The following is a 26,407-nucleotide window of genomic DNA, read 5'->3' on the forward strand; positions in this document are numbered from 1 at the left end:
ATATACTCTTCTTTGTCTTTATATTTACTTACTGGCTTTTCAAGATTTCCTTGCAGGCAGTTATAGCCCATGATAATCCAATCACGACTATGGTGTGACACATTTGGGAAGCATTAGCCTGCCGATAAGATGGAATCTAATTTCCCATTTAAAAATGGATCCTGTTTTACAGAGAACCGTTGGGAATAATCTACTTTCTACTGGAGAGCAACTGAAACATTTGAGACGAATTCAGTCTTTTAGAGCAGCAGGATGCCATTTAGTAATTTACCTCCTCTGGGGCATTAATTGGTACCCTAAAGCACTGTAAGAGTTAATTTACCTCATAGAGTGAACACTTGAATCCTAAAAAAGGATGCTTAGTTTAGCTCAAAACAAAGCAGGATTAAGACAAAAACAAAAAGTAGCTTAAATCATGTACTATAACGTATTCAGGTAAAAAAAAAAAGTAATTTGCTTAAGATGTCATTTTTATTCCATGGGTATTTTAGGAATTTGTAGTTATTAAGCTCCCTGGCCTTTTCCCCTGGTTGAAAAAAAAAAAAAAGAAAAAACAGAATTCCTGCTGCCAAATATTGACACATTTGCAATTAATACAGGATGTAGAGTCATTCTCAAAGATCATGCTGCTAGTAATTTCTAACAAATACCCCTTCTGTGAAATTCTACTGAAAGCAAAGGGAAAAAGGATCATGAATCATGAATGCACTTGGCAAGTGTATGTCATCCTGGGTGCCTCGGTGCCACACACGGCCCTAAACTGATGAATCATTATTTCCCTTCAGTGACTTGGGAACAACTGCTGTTATCAACTGAAAAGGGGCACTTATCCACCAATTTCCTTGAAAAGATTTCCCTGTAGCTCAAATTGTAAAGAATCTGCCTGCAATGCAGGAGACCAGTGTTTGATCCATGGGTTGAGAAGTTCCTCTGGAGAAGGGAATGGCAAGCCACTCCAATATTCTTGCCTGGAAAATTCCATGGACAGAGAAGTCTGGAGGGCTACAGTTCATGGGGTCACAAAGAGTCAGACACGACTGAGTGACTAACACACACAATTTCCTTGAAAGTGAAAATCAACTTGAGAATTCCTATTAAAAATACAACACGCTATTATTCCAGTAGAAAAGATCTGTGGTTTTCAAACTTCTAAAAAGCCATTTGCAGACCAGAAGAACAGCTCTGATTGAACTGAAATTTGGGGATCTAAAATCTACTCACCGGATCCTCAAGCAATCCCTTAAGAATAAACTAAGTGGATCTTTCAGAACCAAAGGTCCCTGGGACCCATGGCATTTTTAACTTCTTAGACAGAATAACAGGCTTTCCAGGTGGCTTGATGGTAAAGAATCTGCCTGCAATGCAGGAGACATGGAGACATGGGTTCCCTCGCTGGGTCGAGAACATCCTCTGGAAGAGGAAATGGCAACCCATTCCAGCATTCTTGCATGGGAAATTCCATGGACAGATGAGCCTGGTGGACTACAGTCCATGGGGTTGCAAAAGAATCAGACACAACGGAGCAAGCACACAGCAGCAACAGGTAGAATAATATCAAAATACGCTGTTTTCCAAATTCAGAAGAATATGGTCACCATCTTTTCCAAATCTCCATTGCACTTGAATTTCCCAAGAGCATTCTCCATTATCATTGTGTTTGTATAGTTCACATATCTTTTTTACACAAGGAACTATATTTCGGTCATGTTGTATGTCCCCTGTGGCATATTTACACAGCAGTAGCAGGTGTTCAATAAGTATGAAATAATTAATCAATTAAAGTCTTTCCCTGTTGTCAGAGAATTGATATTAAGAAATGACTATAATCCCTGCACTGAAAGTCAAATTTAAACCCAGCCGAAACCTGAAGGAAGAGAAGAATTTTGCTGGCATGGAGGCAGGAGAAGGGTATTTCTATCAAGGGAGACAGACGTGGTAAAGGTTTAACACTAGGGAAAAAAAGCATCAGGCATTTGAAAGTGGGTCAGAATGCCTTGAGCTTAGATTGTTTCAGGAACAGAAATGGTGGTGGACATAAAGCCTACAGAACTTAGAAGTCTGTATTGAAGTTCTTTTATTTCATGTTAAGAGTTTTGCATTTTATCCTAACATAATTTGGAACTCTCAAACTGAGAGAGATCTTTTCAGATTTGTAAATCAAGGAGATCAGATTACAGGATTTTGTGTTACCAGGGAAGAATACCAAAGTCACTGAAATTGTTTCTGATACCATCACAACTCATAGCACTGCTGCACAACTTTAAATATTCATGCATGTGTGTGTGTGTGTGTGTGTTTGTGTGTACAGACATATACATGCATACATTCAAATAGAATATATCTTACAAAGTCACTTGGGAAACTTATAAGCTACTGTCTTATAACAAAGTTAATGTCTACATGTTATTTCTCAGTCCCTGACACAATTTCAGAATCTTTCAGCAAAAGAAATATTGGACTATTCACAGACACATGCTTCTCCAAAATCCTACACAAATACACAAAACTCTACGGCATTCAATTGCATTGTGTCTGTGGTTGGGCAAGGCAATCTGCCAGTGAAGAAGAGTTTGCTCAAATGAAATAAAGGAAAATGCTGCTTACTTGTTAGAATGTTCTGTGGTTACAAGAAATTCAAGAGTTAGAATTACAGCATGATGGAGTTGACAGACCTTAGAGATCTCGGAGAAGGCAATGGCACCCCCTTCCGGTACTCTTGCCTGGAAAATCCCATGGACGGAGGAGCCTGGTAGGCTGCAGTCCATGGGGTTGCTACAAGTCAGACACGACTGAGCGACTTCACTTTCACTTTTCACTTTCACGCATTGGAGAAGGAAATGGCAACCCACTCCAGTGTTCTTGCCTGGAGAATCCCAGGGATGGCGGAGCTTGGTGGGCTGCCGTCTATGGGGTCGCACAGAGTCAGACACGAGTGAAGCGACTCAGCAGCAGCAGCAGCAGCACAAATCATGGAACCCAATCTTATTCCACAGATGAGATGAGCTGAGTTCTCTGGAATGAAAGTAACCTGCTAGAGTCCCCATGTCTACTTCTTGAGGAGGAGCAAGCTTTGAAAGACTGGAGAGACTTCCCAGATCCACCATAAAATGACCTACCTACTACCTTCTGTGGTTTGGTGGTGTTTCTGTGTCTCAGGCTGGAAATATCATAGCTCTGTTTCCAGCCCCACACATTTACCCTGCAAACTCCTATCCTTTCTATTTTACGGGGTCATTCCTCTGATCTTATAATTCCTTATGTAAGAGAATCAGAATAAAGGGGTCCACAGCTTCCTTCTACCATGGAAGTCTTTATAATTGAGATCAACCGCAGCCAAAGGAAAATAGCAGCAGTTGCTTCCCAGTCGAGATTTAGTGACTCCGTTTCTGTTGGCAAGATCTTATGAGAAGATGCAAAAAAATATCTGCTCTTCCTCACCTATGCAAGCATCAATAAAGATCACCTCTGGTTGCAAAGCCCAAGGAGTGAGGGGGGTAAACCAGTGTCTTCCTTTCACTCATTTCTAGAATCCACTTCTTAATCTAAAATTACTTTGAGTCCAGTTTAAGTATAGTGATTAATTGACCATCATTATTTCAGGCTTTCTTTTTTCCTTTTTTGGGGAAGCACCCCTCTTTTAAGACTGGTAACACTCTAGGATAATGAAATCTAAGCAAAAGTCTTTAGCCTGCTGTTATCAAATCCCTGTATGTGTCAATACCATCTTTTCTCAAAGTTCATCATCCAGCTGCAATGATTCCTTTTGATCTTCTTTTCATTAGATGCTGCAGATCTGTAACTCTTCAATATTATTCCTTTTCACAAACGCACCCTGAGCATCTGATCTTTGGTCAAAATGTTCTAAAGAACTCAGTTTTGCTTACATGGAATAAGATGTTATAATGACCTTGATCACTGCAGTTGGATGTTGTTTTTGCAAGAAAGGAGGCTCTGCTTGATGAGAGGAGAGAGAATGTGGCAAAATGGTTTTCTGTGCAGCAGTGGTAACCAAAAGCAGTGAGCTGGAGAAAAATCCCCTACAGTGGGCTCCCAAGTCATCATGCTTAGGAGTTTAAGGGAACATTGCAAGTAAAATGTTTAAAGAAAGTGTGTGTGTGTGTCTGTGTGTGTGTGTGCGCACGTGTGCGTGTGCATGCATAGATGCATTTAAGGGGTGGAGCAATGGCTATTCAAATTCTAGGAAACCAGCAAAATCATATGAATCAATATTCTACATGCAACAGCAGTTCCAGGCTCATGTACAAACTCTATAGAGAGTCTCTATGCGGCAAAGGTGATAAACGATAATGTTTAAAAATTGGCACGTTTATCCATTTTGCATAATATCATGTCTTAATAATAATTAATCTTTTTTCACATTCAAATCAGAGATCAAATAATTTGACTTTGTATTGACTTTCATTAGTTTTCACTAGCTTACTGCTTTAAAAGCAGGTACTACTGATGTTTCCTAATACCTAGAAATGAGACAATAAGCTAATTTGTCCTCAGATCCCTAACTCATCATCTCTAAATACATGGTTAGATCTTTTAGGGGCTGCCATAAGAATACGTAATGTCTTTTTTTTTTTTTTAAATCACTGGATTCAGTGATTCATTCATTCAGATTCATTCCCTCTACCCTACATTTTTTTTCCCCACGTAAACATTTCTGAGACAGAATTTTTCTATGGTTGAAGCAGCATCAGAGGGTGAACCCTTCACATCTCCAACAAAGAGGGAAGTACCCAGAGTCTCATTATGTCTGAAGAAACCAGAGGCTATTACATAGTAAGCAACAGGGATACCAAACAGTGAAGGTCAACTCTGGGCTTCTTACAGCAGCTATGGTCGATCAAGCATCAGGAACTTGCATTCTAAATTCACAGACTGCTATCATTATTAACTCAGGTGACAGTACAGAAATTTTGTGTTGAAAGTCTTCAAACAAAAATGTAGACTTTGAAACATGACCCATCCGATATCAATGGACAGGGGTGCCCACAAAATAGAGTATCATTTGACTTTGAAAAATATAACATGCTTATGTGTTCACTTTTTTAAATATGTCTCTTCAATTGAGACTTTTAGCTAGATAGGGTTGTTTTCTTCTGTGAAGCACACGGGTAAGTCAAGGGACCAATTACAGACTCTGCAGTAAAAGTAAAGATATTCAAACACCCCTTGCCACTGTGCTGTACAAAGATGAGAGCAAAGCTTTAAAAACAAAAGCAAAAACCTGAGAACCAACGAAATCCAATGGGAGACTGAAAAATGTGTTAAAAAGTCCTGGTCTGATGAACACCTATTTCTGTTCAACCCTCCACCAACTAACACATGCAAGAGTTAAAACGTGCTTCAATAAGACAACAACAAAAATATATTAAAATGAAAAGATGTTTGACAAAGGTATTGTGGACTGTGAATTAATTACAAAATCTAATTTTATTTAAGTAGGAATTAAACAAAGCAGAACTCTTCTGTATCATTTTCTGATGGGATCTCTTAAACATCATCTGCATGAGTTTCAGAGATTACCGGAGAGATTTATTATGACAAAACAGGCACAAATAACTCAAGACCAGAGGAAGTTTTGAAAGGAGGCCAATACCCACGAGGAACATGATAAACTGACGGTAAATGATGCAATGCTGCCACCAGGGGGCGCTTCCTGGCCTTGGATGAAACAAAGTGTTACTGGAACCCCATGAGGTTAACCAACATTTACTTCAGTTATCTGGCATTATTAGCATTACCCCACATTGGTCAGCTAATTAGACATAAACCTATTAAGCAAAAATAAATTTTATGTACTTTCTATTGCTTTAATCAAACGTTTGCATATATAAATTGTCATCTTATTTATGGTGTAAAATACATTGTCATTTCCTCTTTATGGGTTAAGAAGAATTTTAAGAATGGATGAAGCAAAGAGTTGATAAGCTTTATTTGTTCTGATGTATACAGAATTTGAACAAAGCAAAAACAAAATCTTGCTACAAACTACAAGCACATTCTTCTGTTCTTATATTTAGAAACCACATATGTCCACTGAGAACCAATTTATATTGTATATTTAAATATGCAACAATATGTCCCATACAGTCAACTGTACTGACTTGTAACCTGTTGCCAGTAAGACACATCTGTTCCTATTGCGGATACTATTGCTTGCTAACATCATTCCAGGAATCTTTTTTCCAACTTCACATTTATGCCACTGATGTGCCTCATATTTTTGTCTTTATCCCATTGAAATTCTTATTTTACTTTGCCAGAATATGCCTAAAGGCCCAACTCAATTTCTTTCTTCTCCTTAATAATCTGAAATTGAATCCACTGAAAAAGAGACCAATTTGCCCACTCAATGTAAGAAAATCATACAATCCCTTAAAAGACCAATACAACAGGAACTGAGGAGCAAAACAGTCTTCTAGCTACAACGATACAAACAATGACAATGCCTTAAAAATAGATACTATCAAAGTACAGCTTCATTACAAAGCCCTGAGAAGTGGACTAAGCTAACATGATTTATTGTAGTTCAATGGTTTCTCTTTGTGATTCCAAGGACTGCAGCACACCAGGCCTCCCTGTCTCTCAACCATCTCCCGAAGTCTGCCCAAGGTCATGTCCATTGCATAGGTCATTCCATCCAGCCATCTCATCCTCTGACACCCTCAACATTATACTTATTTCTATAAATAGAATCTAAAGCTCACAGCAGCTAAGTGTCACATCGAAGGTCGTGGAAGTAGTAAGGAGCCAAACGTGGACAAAACTGGGGTTTTGTGACTCCCAGTGTAGGATATTCCCCCTAAAGAATAGTTTCTGTAGGCTGCAGGTTACTGTACTAATTGCAAATATGCCTCAATCAGCACCAAGATTCAACTGAGGAACTAGTGGTCTTCACAAGTATTTCCACTTGGTTTAGGGTCATAGCATCAGGGGGACTAGGAGGCAGCCAAACCTTCCCCCTTTCCTTTCTCTTCCCAGAATCGTCAGGTCAGGGCTTTGGGGTCAGACAGAGATGAATACATATTCTGGTTCTACTGTTACCAGCTGCCTTACCTTGGGCTAATAACTGAAATTCTATCCTAAATCTTACTTTCCTCACCTGGCAGCAGCAGTATACGTAAAGGACTTAGCACCACTTAGCTAACATTAATAAATATCACTAATTATGGGAGGAATGTTTTTAATATACGCAGTTGGTATTGTAATAATAAAGTATAAATTTAAATTGCAAATTAATTTAAATAAACTTTCTGTTGGCATATACCTTCTCATTTATACACACCAATAGTTAGTAACTCTATTCTCTAGAATTTTTTCATTATTACTATTACTATTAAAATAGGCATAATAAGCTAACCAATTGTGAACTGTTCTACACCAATGCAACTACTACATTGTTCAGGCATAGGGGTATACACTCTATTTTTGTTTGGTTTTTTTTTTGGAGTTTCTTTTTTTTTTTTTTATTTTTTAAATTTTTTTTATTAGTTGGAGGCTAATTACTTTACATCATTACAGTAGTTTTTGTTATACATTGAAATGAATTAGCCATGGATTTACATGTATTCCCCATCCCAGTCCCCCCTCCCACCTCCCTCTCCACCCGATCCCTCTGGGTCTTCCCAGTGCACCAGGCCCGAGCACTTGTCTCATGTACCCAACCTGGGCAGGTTATCTGTTTCACCCTAGATAATATACATGTTTCAGTGCTGTTCTTTTGAAACATCTCACCTTCGCCTTCTCCCAGAGTCCACAAGTCTGTTCTATACATCTGAGTCTCTTTTTCTGTTTTGCATATAGGGTTATCGTTATCATCTTTCTAAAGTCCATATATATGTGTTAGTATACTGCAATGGTCTTTATCTTTCTGGCTTACTTCGCTCTGTATAATGGGCTCCAGTTTCATCCATCTCATTAGAACTGATTCAAATGAATTCTTTTTAATGGCTGAGTAATATTCCATGGTGTATATGCACCACAGTTTCCTCATCCATTCGTCTGCTGATGGGCATCTGGGTTGCTTCCATGTCCTGGCTATTATAAATAGTGCTGCGATGAACATTGGGGTGCACGTGTCTCTTTCAGATCTGGTTTCCTCGGTGTGTATGCCCAGAAGTGGGATTGCTGGGTCATATGGCAGTTCTATTTCCAGCTTTTTAAGAAATCTCCACACTGTTTTCCATAGTGGCTGTACTAATTTGCATTCCCACCACCAGTGTAAGAGGGTTCCCTTTTCTCCACACCCTCTCCAGCATTTATTGCTTGTAGACTTTTGGATAGCAGCCATCCTGACTGGCGTATAATGGTACCTCATTGTGGTTTTGATTTGCATTTCTCTGATAATGAGTGATGTTGAGCATCTTTTCATGTGTTTGTTAGCCATCTGTATGTCTTCCTTGGAGAAATGTCTGTTGAGTTCTTTGGCCCATTTTTTGATTGGGTCATTTATTTTTCTGGAGTTGAGCTGGAGGAGTTGCTTGTATATTTTTGAGATTAATCCTTTGTCTGTTGCTTCGTTTGCTATTATTTTCTCCCAATCTGAGGGCTGTCTTTTCACCTTGCTTATAGTTTCCTTTGTTGTGCAAAAGCTTTTAAGTTTCATTAGGTCCCATTTTTTTATTTTTGCTTTTATTTCTGAAATTCTGGGATGTGGGTCATAGAGGATCCTGCTGTGATTTATGTCGGAGAGTGTTTTGCCTATGTTCTCCTCTAGGAGTTTGATAGTTTCTGGTCTTACATTTAGATCTTTAATCCATTTTGAGTTTATTTTTGTGTATGGTGTTAGAAAGTGTTCTAGTTTCATTCTTTACACTCTATTTTTGATATGAAGGTTGCCAAGTAGCTTGATTGTCATTCTTAGTTGTCATTTAAAGATGTTTTCAAAATACCTCAGTGGAAAGACACAAAATCTTGATTGAAACTTTCAAAGACATCAAGAGATTGGTGATACAATACCACTCACTGCCAGAAATATCACAGCAAAACAGTGCACTAAATAACGTGGGAGGAACACTTAAAACCTAGCCTGAAGTTTTGTGAAAATACCCCAAAATTGTCAAACTGGTTAATGAATTTTTACCCTTGCAACATAACCACTCACAGAAATATTTGAGGGGAATGCTGATGCAATTTCCGCGTGTCTTGTGACGATATAAGTTTCTACGTGTCTGGAAATGATGAAAAGAAATATATTTTTACAGAAGGACTTCTTTGAACTGCTGGCTCGCAAGAGGCTAGCGCTTTGGTAGATAAACATCTACATATTCTTCATATCTGCACAAAGGAAATGATCAGTATTTACTCATTCAACATATATTCGGTGTGCTAAGTTGCTTCCGTCGTGTTCAACTCTTCGTGACCCTATGGACTGTAGCCTGCCAGGGTCCCCTGTTCATGGGATTTTCTAAGCAAAAATACTGGAGTGGGTAGCCATTCCCTTCTCCAGGTGATCTTCTCAACCCAGAGATTGAACCCAGGTCTCTTCTATCTCCCGCGATGGCAGGCAGGTTCTTTATCACTAGCACCACCTGGGAAACCGCACATATGTCAACAAGAATATTTAGGATTTAATACATGACACTCAATGTTCCAAGCAACAGATATGCAGTAGTTGAAAAAAAAAAATACATGAGAGTCCTCATCTCATGTACCTTATACGCTAGTGAAAACTGGATAAGTGCATAAATAAACATACACACCTTGGAGGCTGAGAAAAAGCTAATGATAAACCTAAAGGAGATGACAAGTGAAGTAATATTGGCAGAGGGTGGAAAAGTGGGTGGAGCTAGCTGTTTTAAATCACTGGTCAGGGTATACTTCATATGAAGATTCTATCTGAGCAAAAACATTAAGAGGCTGCAACTGTCATGCAACTAGCAGTGGAGAGGTGTTCTAGGCAGAGGAAACAGCAAATGAGGCAGAAACATTGGTAGCATGTTTGAGAGACAGCTAGGAGTTCTTGATGGGTGAAGCTGGGTGACCATGTCAGTGAACTGAAAGATTGCTTGAGATGGGTAACAGCGTGACAACAGGCTGGACCTTACAGGTCTGAAGATGACAAGAAAGCCATTGGTAAGTTTTCACAAGAGCAGGGGCATGATCTAACAGTGGGGGTGTAAAGTATAAAGGACTCCCCTGGTGGTTCAGACAGTAAAGTGTCTGCCTACAATGAGGGAGACCCAGGTTCAATCCCTGGGTCGGGAAGATCTCCTGGAGAAGGAAATGGCACCCCACTCCAGTACTCTTGCCTGGAAAATCCCACGGATGGAGGAGCCTGGTGGGCTACAGTCCATGGGGTCGCAAAGAGTCAGACACGACTGAGCAACTTCACTTTCACTTTTCACTTTCACTTTGTGGCTGTTGTCTTCAACACAGACTGAAAGGAAAAACTGGCAGGAAGAGAAGAGAGATTGGAGATCCATTCTCCTGCATAAGGGAGAGAAGAAGGAATCTATTGCATTCACTGAGCAAAAGGACATGCTTCCATATCATGCAGAAAAAAGTCAGTGTAGAAATGAAGGGGCAAATAGTTAGGTGGTATTCATCTGAGGAAGTTCTCTGCTGATACTTTCTGGGGTAGAGTATGCAAGAACATCACATGAACATAAGGATTACAGAGACGTTTAGATGAAGGAAAATTCCAGATCTGAGGGAATTCAATTTCTTCAAGTGTTATAAACATATCAACCTGAACAAAGCTAATAGAGGAAAAACAATGATGTCAAAAATATTTGACTAGCAGAAACTAAAACAAAAACTTTCAAGAAGTAGGGAAGATGGCCTTGATTTTATATGAAGTGGTGATCATTCACAAAACCAATGAAATTTTTGAAAAGTGAAAGTGAAAAGTGAAGTCGCTCAGTCGTGTCCGATTCTTTGTGACCCCATGGACTGTAGCCCACCAGGCTTCTCCATCCATGGAATTTTCCAGGCAAGAGTACTGGAGTGAGTTGCCATTTCCTTCTCCAGGGGATCTTCCCGACCCAGGGATGGAACCCAGGTCTCCCACATTGCAGGCAGACACTTTACCGTTTGAGGCACCAGGGAAGCCCAAGTTATTTGCTTCATTCAAATGAATTATTAGTTTGAAAATGATGGCCAAAAATTAAACTTAAATAAAATTTAAAAATTTTAACCTCAAAAAATCAACATGAAGAACATTTATGGGAAGAATTCATTACAATTTATGCAATTAGTAAAGATCACACAACATTTGTCTTAATCTTACAAGGATTTCAGGACAAAGGCTGAATTTGAGGAAAACATTAACAAGGATGAAATACATAATTGAAGTAAGATTTTAAAATAAAATGAAAACATCATAGACTATTAAAGTATTCCTCACATGGAAGAATTTTGATTATCAAAATTATCAAAGACTAGATATATTATTTTCTTTGAATTTAGTTGTCAGTGTTTATAATTAATCCATCAAAAATGATGTTGGTTTGGTTTTTTGTAATAGATTTTACCACTTTTTCTAGAACTACAGGAGTAAAACCATGTTCTAATGATTATAAGATAGTTTTGAGGGAAGAAAGGAAATTTATTATTCAGTTTGATTATAGCAGGGCTTCATACATGGCGCTAGTGGAACAGAATCCTGCCAAAGGAGGAGACTCTAGAGACCCAGGTTCAATCCCTGGGTCGGAAAGATCCCTGGAGAAGGAAATGGTACCCCACTCCTGTATTCTTGCCTGGGAAAACCCATGGGCAGAGGAGCCTGGCAGGCTACAGTCTGCGGAACTGCAGAGTCAGACACAACTGAGCGACTGAACATGCAGCTTGATTATATATTTTATGTACCATATCTATTCTTAATAACTTTTAGGCTCATTTCTAAAGATCGAATTTACTTTCAAAGATTGTAGACTTTACACACTTAAGATAATAAAAAGGCATATGACACGGATTTAAAAAGTAATTATTAAGGAAATAGTTCCAATTAGTGTTTAAATCAATTATAGCCTTGTAGAAATAAGTATGCAAAATCTGTAGGAGACTATTAAAAAGGAAATATTTTGAAAATTATGAAAATTATGGTTTTGTGTAATGTTTCCTTGTAACTCTGGTCATCATTATAATAAAAGTAAAGATACAATAAGATCATTCAATTCAAAAACTGTGCTGCCACATTATGAACACTACACAGCATGAAAACACATGGAAAGGGAAAGAACACACCATTAATGTGATGTATAAGCCAAACACCAAAAAATCAGACTGAAAATATGGACTCTCATTTTCCGAATCTGTGCCCCAACTCTGTCATTTCCTAACTCTGTGACCTTGAAAACTTACTCAATCTTCTGAAGTCTCCCTTCTGGCTCTATTTTGACACTGGCCAGCACACACCAGTGTCTGGCAAATTCTTTTAAGTTCATCCAAATAAATCAACTTGTTTTAAAGCATGAGAAAATGATACAGAATCTACTGACACTTTCATAGAAGGCAATAGAGATGATGATTTTATATTACCTACCACACAGGAAAGAAGTTAAAATCCCTTTTAGAACACAGTATCCCTTCCTTGCTGACATCCAAGTAGCAAAGGTCAGAAAAAACAAGATGATGCTAACAACCAAGACAAAGTAATGTGGAACTCACAAAGAGTATAAAGTAAGCTAAAACAATAAACAAGAAACAAGTCTTTGTGTCATAATAAAAACTTCAATTAATTCAACATCTGTACCTGAGGTAAAAAGGGAAAACAGATTTGACAAAAAGAAGGTGGGTCAGTATAAGAGTTTCATGAAACATGTAAACTTTTAAAAACAGTATAAAGGTAAAAATTTCTGTCTTTCTTGGTTAGAGCTCTAATGAGTAAACAGGTGTCATTTAATTAAAGTTGATTTAAGTTGTATATAACACTTATCATGTCTTGAATTTCTTACATATTGATAGAATATTCAAAGAACAAACAAACACAACCCACAAAACAAATTCTTAGACTAATATAAACTTGGTAAATGATAATTCTGCTTTATTGTCTTTAAAGACACAGTGTTTTTTCTTTGCTGGGCCAGGTCTTTTAAAATCAAACTTTATTACAACTTCTTTTCAAATCAACTTATTTATCTCCCCAGTTCTTTTGATCATGAGCCTTTCTTTCACGTACTTGAAAATTTTCACACATGTACAACTTTGTAATTAATTTTCCTTTTCTTTTTCATTATGTCACATTCAATTCAAGAAATAAAGAAACTAGAAGTGAGAGATACTGTTAGTGGTAAAAGACTAAGTTAGCTCATGTATGATAGAAAAAATTTTAGGATGACCTCCATGACCCCTACCCACATATCTGTGTAATCCCCCCTGCTCCCCAAGCCTTAACTAGGATGCTAAAGGAACTTGTAAAGTATTTGTACATTACAGGTATGTAATGTAGAATATGTAAAACAGAATATGGCAAAGGCTAAGAGATTCTTTAGACATAATTAGAAGCTCTCCACAGGTGATTCTGAATTAATCAAAAGGGAGATGATCTTGGATGGGCCTGATCTAATCAGGGGAACTCTTTAAGTAAAGGTCCCATCTTCTGGCTATTTGCTATGCAGCAGTTGGAAACTAATATACCATGATTTTAAACTCTGCTATATTCAAATTCCATATCAAATCAGCAACAAAATTAAAGTGTGGGGGAAATGAATCTAAGGTTACTTTGAAACTAACTGATGGATACATAAGAGATTCACTTCATTATTCAATTTTTTATATTTGAAAATTTAATAATATATTTTTAATCATACAAACAAGAAATTTAAAAAAATATTTTTATCTTTTTGACATCTGTTTTGTTTGGAGCTAATCAGATAAGATACGATGACCAATCTGTTCATATTTCTACTGAGAGCAGATTAAAAAGCAGATAATTTTAATATATCAGAAGGTAAGTGAAAAATCTGTGATTCCAAAGATGTGACTTTAACATATACAATGACGATTAACAGCATAAATAAGAGAAGAGACACATATGCCAGTAGAAGTTTTTATAAAAAATTTGGGAACCAATTAGATTAGATTAATTTATGATCAAGGTAATATAAAAGGATTTATTAGAAGGGATATTTATGACTGCAGTTGGTTTTCATTTTGGCTAACATTGTGGTAAAGATTTTGCTTTAACTAGTGCTTCTGTTGCTTTCTATCTATTAAGGGCCACTCAGGAAAAAAAACCATTACTATACTCTGCTAGTAAGTTTATGTGTTTAGTACCCTTCATCTTATTCCCAGTTCACACGGCCAACTCTAACGGGCTACAGGGTTGTGTTTATTCTTTCAGAATCATAAATAAAAGTCTTCCATCCGGCAAGAAGTGCTTTCACTGCAGACTTTCAGCAACTCTGAAGTTCAAGAGGAAATAACTTCCTGTTGTGAGCATATAATGGTCTACCATGAAACAAAGAAGCCAGGCTCAGGCTGACTGGGGAATTTAACAAAGAAAGAGAACTTACCGCACGTGTTTTGAAAAACTCTGTGCTGCCCATCCAGGGAAAATATTACAGGCTATGAGGATCCCGGAGGTTAACGACAGAATAAAGCCTCAGAAGTTTGACCGGGTGACCTCTTCCAGCCCTCCCAGTTTTAGGAAACTTGGATTACAACATTCAGTCTCAGGTGTTTCTTCCCCATCTAGGAGTCGACGGCCCGGGGCGAGTCAAGTTTATCTTGGTAATACTGGCTCCACTGATCTTTCCTCTCCCTTCAGTCTCTGGACATTCTTCCTGTCTCAGATTCACCTTTGAACTCTTCTCTTGCCCGGCTCCCCACTCACCCTTTATTATTAAGAATCCGAAAGAACTGAACATAATTGAAGTAAATGGCCAAGGATGCTTTTAGATTTGGGGTCTGGGTTCCGAGCCACACTCTACAAGCTTTCCATTGTGATGTGTTAAAAAATGCTCTAGAATACAGCCTCTTGCCCGTTGGAGGAGCCGCAGACTCCACCTCTAACATTCTCACCATGGCTCCTTGTGATAAGGAATTTTTCATCTCTTCTCTTCCTCCCTGCCTAGAGGGGGCGCCACAGAAACAACCAACCTTTATTCTCCGGTGGTACAAATTAGCGGCCCTATTAGCCCTCGGGATGTATTCATGAAGTCTTTACTGTCTCTTCCATAAACGCGTTCCCTTTTACGTTCATCTTGTTTTAATATTTCCCCCCAGCTTCTTATAACCCCTACTGTGATAGTGTCTTTTAACAAAGGCAGAGCATCGCTGAGCTCTTAGCTATGAATTCCTTGATCATCCTCGAATAGTATCCCCAAATGATAGACAAAGGTCACTCTGAAGTCACATTCGCCATGAGTGACTCGTCTGTTTTGCGTATTGTTCCTGGCCCTCTCTCTCTCCCGCAGCTGTAGCTGGACGACTGTTGAAAGGCTTCCCCTTCAGTTTGCTTTAGTGTCTAGAGCAAAATGCCCTTCTCTTTTGATTTCCCTTTTAGTCACATAGTAATTAGAAGACATTTTGGGAAACTCTGGCGGTGAAAACTGCGATGTTTGAAATCACTTTTGGAAAGTGGAGTGGTGCGGGTCCCATACTGATCCTGTCATTAACAAACCATGGGGACTGGCATATCAGACTTCTCAGGTTGTGCGTGGGTGTAAGTATGAGTTTTCATTTGTGCGTTCTCACTTGAACACAGTATTTTGTGCTATTAAGACAGTGGGAAGGCTACATCTGTCTGCACCTTTGCTCACTGGACACTGAAGTTGGGAAGAAATGCCAACTTCACAATGACCCCAGGCAGTCTTACCAGGTGCTTTCAGCCAACTTCCTATAATTAATCCAAAAGGACCCTAACAATCCTTAAGAACAATGCCGAGATTCCACCCTTTCACCTAATCTCTTAGATCTTACAAAGGACAAGAGGATAAATGCAAATTCCTTACAATATATGAAATGGAAAGAAAAATTTTTAGTAATGCATATGTCATCAAAAAGGAGTATCATTACTGGAACACAGTACATTCTGACAGAGCATTTATCAATTTAATAAGTCACTATACAGACCATCTACAAAGTCAGTCATAACTCCACTAAGCCACTTAGAAAAGTATTTACCTGCCTTCCTACACAATCTACACTTTTAAGAGCACAGTCTTTGCTAAATTTTAAATCTATTCCAATTAGTGTTCACCATAAAAATGGAGAACCAGCTGTTCATTGACCTTGTATTACAATGTTCATACTTATTATTCTCCAGACTATTCTTAGCATCTCTTTTCCATTTTCATTAATGCCAGACTTTATATTTCTAACAAGGGTATGATTTTTGCTCAAATTGGTAGCAATCTTACTGTGCTTGCTCTAAATTCTAAGGTATATAATTATTGGATTCAATTGTTTAACTGCCAGGCTGAAGGTAATATTCTTCAGTTCAGTTCAGTTCAGTTGTGTCCGACTCTTTGTGATCCAATGTACTGCAGCACGCCAGACCTCCCTGTCTGGCTTCTCCAACACCACAGTTCAAAAGCATCAATTCTTCACTGCTCAGCTTTCTTAATGGTCCAACTCTCACATCTATACATGACTACTGGAAAAAACATAGCTTTGACTAGATGGACTTTTGTTGACAAAGTAATGTCTCTGCTTTTTAATATTTTGTCTAGGTTGGTCATAGCTTTTCTTCCAAGGAGCAAGCGTCTTTTAATTTCATGGCTGCAGCCACCATCTGCAGTGATTTTGGAGCCCCAAAAGTAAAGTCTGTCACTGTTTCCACTGTTTCCCATCTATTTGCCATGAAGTGATGGGACCGGATGCTGTAATCTTAGTTTAGTCCAAAGAAGAATGAGGAAGAATGAGGAGACACTAGTCCTGCATAAGCAAGTTTGTTTGAAATATTATTTTAAGGCACCTATGAGAAACTAGGTGCCTTAAATAAACTAGATGCCTAAAATAAAAAACTTTATTTTAATGGTTTTCCTTAAATAAATGACATATTTTTCTGAATGAACATGTAGGATGTCAGGATTTTGGTGTTTCCACTAGTCATGTACAGATGGGAGAGCTGGATCATAAAGAAAGCTGAGCACTGAAGAATTGATGCTCTCAAACTGTGGTGCTGGAGAAAACTCCTGAGAGTCCCTTGGACTGCAAGGAGTTCAAGCCAGTCAAACCTAAAGGAAATCAACCATGAATATCCATTGGAAGGACTGACGCTGAAGCTAAAGCCCTAATACTTTGGCCACCTGATGCAAAAAGCCAGCTCATTGGGAAAGATCCTGATGCTGGGAAAGATGGAAGGCAAAAGGAGAAGCGGGCAGCAGAGGATGAGATGGTCAGATAGCATGACCAACCCAATGGACATGAATCTGGGCAAACTCCAGGAGACAAGCCTGGTGTGCTGCAGGCCATGGGTTCACAAAGAGTGGAACATGACTTAGCGACTGAACAAACAACACAACAGAGACAATTTAGATCGGCCTTTGTTTGACTGCCCTTTGGTTATATATTGATGGAGGTGATGGAGCTTGAACATTTCTCTTCAAGCCTGGGTGACATAGTGAGAAATCATTGCGAAGGAAACTCTGTTTGCACTTTTGAAGTTAAAGCGTAGAAAAACATGCTCTTCAAATCTTGAACTACAATATCATCTCTATCTTCTTCATTTTAATATTTTAGTCATTTGTGATTTTTTTTTTAAAAATTGGATATCAGCAAAAATGATGCTTTCTTTTTTCACAGTGAAATCACATCTTTAATGAATGATCATTTGAGAAAATGGTTTTTTGGCATTAGCCTACAAATGAATATTACTGATGTTGTACAGTTTTAAGGGTATGAAATTAAAATCCTAGAAATATAACAAATTCCAGCAAAAATGATGTTTTGAAAACTACAGAAATATGCAAGAAAATATTTATCTTGCCCATATCACAACAGAATTACTCTCACAGCTTATAAAAACATCATAATTTCTTTTGCTTTTAACATCTCATATTTTTAAGAGCCTGCAAAATTTCAGTATTTTAAGGCATTTATTCCAATTTACTAATTATGTATAACTATGAACATAGCTTTGGTCTGAAATATAGCTTTTACTTTCTCCTAAACTTTCTAAAATATGCAATAGTTCTAGCATGAATCAAATGAAATATCCAATTTCCTATATAAATTGATACTTTAAAGACTGCCTTTTGGACAATTTCTTTTAATTCACTTACTTCAGATTGTTTCAACTGGGTACCTATTTTTTCCTTTAATAGCATGTCTTAAGAAATCATCAGCTTAAAATTTCAATTATTCCTGCAAATTTCTTCTCTTTTTTAAAAAAATGGATTAAAGATGGTTACTTCTTTAACATTTTAAAATATATTTTAGAGTTTCCATGAATAACTCTAATACAGGAGAGGTTATTTTTGCCCTGTTGAGGGTCATGGTAGCAAAGGGTAAATGTATCAAATGAGTCAAACATATTACACATTTATAATTTTAAATCTGACAGACACTGGGACTTCCATGGCAGTCCAATGGTTAAGATTTTGCTTTCCAATACAACGGGTGCATGTTCAATCCCTGGTTGGGGAGCAAAGATCCCACAGGCCTCCTGACCAAAACATTAAACAGAAACAATAATGTAACAAATTCAATAAATACTTTAAAAAGAGCATAGTTTTTTTTTTTCTTCTTCTTCAATTTGATGGGCACAAATATAGGGGATTATTTTCCTTGTAATAAAAAGGCAAGTGTGAAGTTAAATCATTTGTCATTTAATGTCCATCTTCAGATTTCTAGCCTGAATACAGATACAGTTTTCTCCAAGCCTTTTTCTTAAATAACCAAAGACTAACACTTAATTTACTGCAATTGAACCCATTCATGCCTGTGAAAATCTTTATAAAATTTATTATTCATCATTCAGTAATAGACAGAGGAAAGCATTAGAGATTAAAGTTAATTAGAAAGCTATGTAACCTATATTAAAGAAAAAGCAAAAGAAATGTTCTTCACCAAACAACATGAAATTTGAAAAAATGGAAAGTCATCTTGTATTTCTAGATCCCATGTTTGCAAAATACCGGTGGTTCATAACTATAACACTATTTCATATTTATGGGGGAGGAACTGCTTGAAAGGAGACTTGACTTAGCAAATCTGAAGTTAAATTGGGAAATTAACAAGAAAGAATAGCCAAAAGAATTGACAAGTGAAGAGTATTGAAAAAGTAATGTCTTACCCTAAAATCTTAGCATAAAATAATTGAAATGTTGTGGTACTAACACAAGAATTGACAGAGAAATGGATAAAACAGCTCAAAACCATAACTTTACTAAGGATACTAAGCATTTAGCAAAGTATTACTCAAATCTAAGATATCACCTCTTGGTAGATATACCCCTTAAGAAGGAAAACATCCAGCCAATTAAATTATGTGCTTTCTAATATCTAGAAATTTTACATATATTAAGAGAGCTTACTGGCAAATAGAGATAGATTTTATCACACACATATGTAAAATGTATAAGCAAAAATAAATTAACATTCTCTAATTTCTTCACATTCAGAACTGTTCTCTCTTAAGTTGCTTTTAGAGTTCTTAATTATTTTGTTTTTTCACAGAATGACATTCCCAGGGCTCTCAGGAGCACTGGTTATGTGGTATTTGTGAAGAAAGTCGTTGATGTCGGCGTTTCATATGTGACTTTGCAATTACACAGGACTAGCTATAATTTTATTTCAACTTGGAACCATATTGACAAACATACTTGATTCAATTCCTCCTTTACTTATTACTCTAACCATTTGGTTCCTAGGGATTAAAAGGACACCTCACTATTTTATCTGGAGAATGATCCTCCACAGGGACACATATACTGCAAAATTTTGTGCTGGGCGTTTGAAGTCTGCACATGCACAGGTAATGGCAAGCATAGTCTGCTTCTACCTTAGTGAGCATGATTTTTAGACTTTATTTTTGTAAACATTCCAGTAGGGGGGCGGAAGTGTATCATAGAAGCAATGAAATTCAATGTGCTATAGACATTAAGAATTATCGCTATAAATACAGAATTATTCAAATAAGTACAGAAATCATTTTACAAAAAAAAAAATCTAACTTCTTAACTAAAGTAATGAATACCTACCATACCTATCCCCCAAAATACTTTGAGGATCAAAATGCAATCAGATATGTGCATGAAAATCTTAAGTTATGAAACACCATACACTCTACAGTATTACAAAAACAAAAACTTTTTAGACAATTAGTCTGTTTTTGTTTCGATGTTTCCTTTGTTTACCAAAATTAACACTAGAATTAAATACTCAAATGTTTTTTCACAAGTGGCTTTTCAACTTTTTAAGTTCATTATTCAAATCCTCTCTTGCTAGCAATATGGTGACTACTGTTACATTCAACATTGTAGTGTTACTCTACAATATTTTTTCAACTCTTTGTACATCATTTTTGTATTTGACTTATTGGTATATTGCACGCATCACTATTTCATTTGTACTAATGTATCTATTAATCAAGATTTACTCCATCAAGGGCATTTTCAATTTTTCCTTAATATAAGATGAAAATACATTTTTAAATAATTTAATTAGAGATATGGTGGGATTTAAAACCTAGAATTCCTGCATGAAATACCAACCTTCTTGTAAAATTTCTTAACAATATTTTATATTCTTAATATTATGCAAATTAGGGATATTATATTTATAATTTATAACCTGGTAACTTCATAACAATTGATCAAATTTAGAATAAGGTCAATAAAACTGGACAGTTAAAATAAGCATGAAACAGGGAAATGCCTTAAAATGTTTACCAGAAGGATAGATAAGCTGATTACAACCATGTTGAACATTAAAAATTGAACACTTAGTTATCCCTCGTAGAAAAGGAAATGAGAGAACACAGTGAATTACCCTTTTCTTGCTGATAAAAATAAGTTCAATAAATAATCTTGAAAGAAATACTTCTTTCACGGCACTACACTCTAGACAGATTTTCTGGGAAGATATTGGTTAGTATCTTCAACCACTTTTTGCAAAAATGAAGAAGTATTCTTTTATTATCATGTTTATATTCTCATCAATAAAACATTAAACGCAGAATTAAATCTTACTTAACAAAGATTTGCCTACCCAGAATTCATAAAACATTACATAGGGAGAGCTTGGAGACCAATCCACAAGGCTAATATTTGTCAGGTAGAAATTAGAATGCTAGTAGACTCAATTCTACTTCCTTGGGGGCATGAACATTAAAATTTTTTTAAATGATTATTGTATTTATTTTTATTGTGGTAACACTGGTTTATAATACTATAAGTTAAATGTGTGCATTATTTTTAGACTTTTGTGTACACTACATTCATATACGTCTCTGAACTACGTTCATGGATGTCTGTGTGTGTGTGTGTGTGTGTGTGTATTCAGTCACGTCAGACTCTTTGCAATCCCATGGACTGTAGCCCACCAGGCTCTTCTGTCCATAGAATTTTCCAGGCAAGAATACTGGAGTGTGTTGCCATGTCCTTCTCCAGGGGATCTTCCCCATCCAAGGATCGAACCCATGTCTCTTGGATTCCTTCATTGGCAGGCAGATTCTTTACCACTAGCGCCACCGGAAGCCCCACAGCATGTTCACCACCAAAGATTTAGTTTCCATCTGTCGCCATACAGCTGACCCCCTTAATCCACTTCACCCTCTGCCTGCCCCTTCCCCTCTGGTAACCACTCCTCTGCTCTCCGTATCTGTGTGTTGGTTTTTGTTCGCTTTGTTCATTTTTATGCATGTGTGCTTTTTGTTTGCCTTTCTTATATTCTACCTAAGAGTGAAATCAGAGTGTTTGTCTTTTTCTGAGATTGCATATAGCATAACACCCTCAAGATCCATCTATGTTGTTAAAACTGGCAAGATTTCATGTTGTGACTGAGTAGCATTATAGTGTGTGTGTACACATCTTCTTCATCCATGCGTCCCTTGAGGGGCATTGAGGTTTCCCTTATCTCGGCTATTTATAAATACCACTGTGATTAACATGGGGCGTATGTGTGTTTCCTCTGTCCTTTCTCACCTCTTTGTCAGATCAGTCAAGATGGTGAAAGGGGTTAACAAGGTTACCTTTGCTTCGGAAGTAAAGAAACTATCTTTCAGGTTACAGATTGCTTGAAAATGTCTCACCATCTTCCAAAAGACATTGAGTGAAAGTCACTCAGTCGTGTCAGACTCTTTTGCGACCTCATCGACTATAGAGTGCTTGGAATTCTCCAGGCCAGAATACTGGAGGGGGTAGCCATTCCCTTCTCCAGGGGATCTTCCCAACACAGGGATCAAATCCAGGTCTCCCGCATTGCAGACAGATTCTTTACCAGGTGAGCCACCAAGGAAGACCACTGCATTAATTTCTAGCATGAAGTCCCAAATACCTCTCTTGAGCTTTCAGCTTAGAGGTGTGTGGTTTCATTATTTCAAGTCCATTTATGTATTGAGGCACCAGTGTGCACACTGCACATTTATACACAAATTATTAATATAAAGCTGTAACAATATTTGTAAACAGACTAATGAATAATAATCTTATGCCTTCCAAGGCAGAATAATTAAATATAATTTTTTTTAATATGTTTCTTACTTATTAGTTGGGATTTGGTCTGGCTTGAGACTAACAGTATTTTCCTCTCACTTTTACAAAAGCTTAGAGTGGAGGTGTGTATTAGCTTGCTAAGACTGCTGAAACAGAATACTACAGACTGGGCAAATTAAACAACAGAACGTTATTTTCTCACAGTTCTGGAGGCTGGACATTCATCAACACATCAGCCAGTCTGATTTCTTCTGAGATTGCTCACCTTGGCTTGCAGCCTTCGTGCTGTGTCTTACAACCTTTCATCTGTGCACAAACATGCCTGCTGCTGCTCAGTATGTGCAAATATTCTCCATTTATTAGGACACTGGTCAGACTAGATTCAGTCCAGGTCAGTTCAGTTGCTCAGTCATGTCCAACTCTTTGCGACCCCATGAATCGCAGCACGCCAGGCCTCCCTGTCCATCACAAACTCCCAGAGTTCACTCAAACACATGTCCATCGAGTCGGTGATGCCATCCAGCCATCTCACCCTCTGTCATCCTCTTCTCCTCCTGCCTCCAATCCCTCCCAGCATCAGGGTCTTTTCCAATGAGTCAACTCTTCACATCAGGTGGCCAAAGTATTGGAGTTTCAGCTTCAACATCAGTCCTTCCAATGAAAGTTCAGGACTGATTTCCTTTAGGATGGACTGGTTGGATCTCCCTGCAGTCCAAGGGACTCTCAAGAGTCTTCTCCAACACCACAGTTCAAAAACATCAATTCATCGGCGCTCAGCTTTCTTTATAGTCCAACTCTCATATCCATACATGACCAGGGGAAAACCATAGCCTTGACCAGACAGACCTTTGTTGGCAAAGTAATGTCTCTGCTTTTTAATATGCTGTCTAGGAATGCTGTCTAGGAGGGTCATAACTTTCCTTCCAAGAAGTAAGCGTCTTTTAATTTCATGGCTGCAGTCACCATCTGCAGTGATTTTGGAGCCCAAAAAAATAAAGTCTGACACTGTTTCCCCATCTATTTCCAATGAAGTGATGGGACCAGATGCCATGATCTTAGTTTTCTGAATGTTGAGCTTTAAGCCAATTTTTTCACTCTCCTCTTTCACTTTCATCAAGAGGCTTTTTAGTTCCTCTTCACTCTCTGCCATAAGGGTGGTGTCATCTGCATATCTGAGATTATTGATATTTCTCCCGGCAATCTTGATTCCAGCTTGTGCTTCATCTAGCCCAATGTTTTTCATGATGTACTCTGCATAGATTGGATTAGGACCCACCTAATGGCTTCATATTTACTCAATTACAAATTACTCAATTTCTACCTCCAAATACAGCCACATTTTGAGCTATTAAAAACTTTGGCTATGGCATATAAATTTTGAAGGCATACAATTCAGTTTATATGAGTGTGTTAGAGTGATTGTCTAAAAGTTCTGTCTTGCTTGTCTTCCTGTTTGCTGATTCACTGTCTACACAGAGAAGCTTGAATTAGGAACTCGTTCATTGACACTCATTGGCATTTCTGCTTTGCCAACTTTTTCAGCTCTAACTCTAGAACATATGAGGCAAAGAAAAAAACACAAGGAACTCACAACATATTGTTCCTTGGACCCCCAGATTGCTTGCCTGTTTACCTTCTTCTTCCCTCTGTTCATTTTATATATAATAACCCAGGCTATAACTATATTCAAGGAAGAATCTACTCCATCTCCCCACAGTCATGATTCTTACCCTTGTTTTATAAACAACTTTCTAAAAAATACTGATGACTAGAATTAGGAAAGAACTGCACTAAAATACAAGACAATAAAAAGATAAACAGGAAATACAGTCACCACATAGTAACTCAGTAAAGCTCTATTTTGAATTTCAAATGTCAAAATTCCTACTTCTTTCTTCCACTGGGAAAGTCCCTCCCATTCACTTGAAGCAGTTGTACTAATGACATTTTAAATAATTGATCTTCCATATGATTGACATAACGAAGATACAGACAACTGTTACATATAGCCAGAGACCCTCAAGACAAAAAGGTAACCTATAGCCTAAGATATTTTAAAATAAGCTCAATTCCCAAGTATAGACTTGGTTTCTTCTTCACTAAATCCATCACTTGAAAATGAATCAATATATTTCATGCCCACTTTGTTCCAGTTTAGCCAAACAGTTTGAGCAACTGATTCATTATGCATCCTAACAAATATTGTGTTAATTCATACCAGCTAGACAAAGTGTATCTTACCCTCATTACACTAGGAAGGTAACATTCTATAACAGAAAGTGACCTGAAAGCTAGTCGTTTTTTGCCACATAAGTTGATTTATAGTTTTGGGTAATTAGTAATATTTTTTATCATAGTTAAAAAAATCAAGCAACAATATCAAGCTATAAAAATATCACTTATATTTTCACCCAACAGCTTTTACAACTTGATATATATCTATATTTCATATTTTCCATATATATCCTATGGTACATGTACTTTGAAAAAACACACTCAATGATTTTTTGTAAACATGCGTTTTGTTGTTGTGAAAATTTTTTTAAATTAATTTATTTATTTTAATTGGAGGCTAATTACTTTACAATATTGTAGTGGTTTTTGCCATAGAGTGACGTGAATCCGCCACGGGTGTCCATGTGTTCCCCATCCTGACCCTCCCTGCCCCCTCTCTCCCCATCCCACCCCTCAGGGTCATCCCAGTGCACCCGCCCTGAGCATCCTGTCTCACGCATCGAACCTGGGCTGGTGATCTGTTTCATCCTAGATAATATACATGTTTCAATGCTATTCTCTCAAATCATCCTATCCTTGCCTTTTCCCACAGAGTCCAAAAGACCGTTCTCTATATCTGTGTCTCTTTTGCTGTCTCACATATAGGGTCATTGTTACCATTTTTCTAAATTCCATATATATGTGTTAGTATACTGTATTGCTGTTTTTCTGACTAACTTCACTCTGCATAATAGGCTCCAGTTTTATATATCTCATTAGAACTGATTCAAATGCATTCTTTTTAATGGCTGAGTAATATTCCATTGTGTATATGTACCACATCTTTCTTATCTATTTGTCTGCCAATGGACATCTAGGTTGCTTCCATGTCCTGCCTATTGTGAAAATTTATGAGAATTAATTTCTTCTGCTATGAAATAGTTTCTAGACCTGCATCAGGACTGTTATATTGGACAAAATGCCAAGAAGTAGACAATATGAAACAGAAGATGAGAGCTAGCAATGATAAAGAGATGCAGTGGAACTTCTCAGAGCAAGCAAAGGAGTAAAAAGTCTGTCAGTGGGCGTGCTCAGACCCTGATCATCCAGCAACACTGGGAACATAGCCACTTCCCCTTGACTCAAAAGAACTGTCATGTTGTCATAATCTATTCTTTTAAATGAAGGACTTGACCTTGGTTCCGAACTAATCACTCTGGGAGTTCTCCAGATCATTCTTCATTTACCTCTCACCATGTATTTGGGCATGCACACAAATGACACTCCTAGGTTAGGGATATGACTCACAGCACAAAATCAAACAGAAACCTCATATCCAAAAAAGTAAAACAGAGTTAATTATTTTCATGTTTAGTGATATTTTTTATTTGCTTCATAAATGAAACATGCTAGTACTAATTCTCAAATGACGACTGTTAATAGATAACGAAAGCTTATTTGGCTCTTTCAAATATGGAGCTTTCCATTTAGAAACTTCCCTGAGATCTCTTGATAATTCACACTTGGCAGATAATTGAATATATGACATATTTTGAAGGGTAACTGTTGATTGCTGATTGAACAGATAAATAAGAAATTATTCAATGAGAACAGTTGACTCAAAGTCACTACAA

At 37.4% G+C, this 26,407-nt stretch overlaps 1 protein-coding gene and 1 long non-coding RNA gene across 2 annotated transcripts in view; both read right to left on the reverse strand.

Annotated features, from left to right (window-relative positions):
• Positions 1–15,421, reverse strand: part of LOC139034446 (uncharacterized) — a 135,544-nt gene extending 120,123 nt beyond the window's left edge. Inside the window, exon 1 of the long non-coding RNA XR_011486961.1 lies at positions 14,472–15,421. This is a non-coding gene — a long non-coding RNA (uncharacterized lncRNA). The remainder of the gene's footprint in view (positions 1–14,471) is intronic.
• The window catches only part of CNTNAP2 (contactin associated protein 2), a 2,220,467-nt gene that overhangs the window by 1,995,025 nt on the left and 199,035 nt on the right, over positions 1–26,407 (reverse strand). The window lies entirely within an intron of this gene.

Source organism: Odocoileus virginianus, chromosome 1, assembly GCF_023699985.2.
Source record: "Odocoileus virginianus isolate 20LAN1187 ecotype Illinois chromosome 1, Ovbor_1.2, whole genome shotgun sequence".
Classification (NCBI taxonomy): domain Eukaryota; kingdom Metazoa; phylum Chordata; class Mammalia; order Artiodactyla; family Cervidae; genus Odocoileus; species Odocoileus virginianus.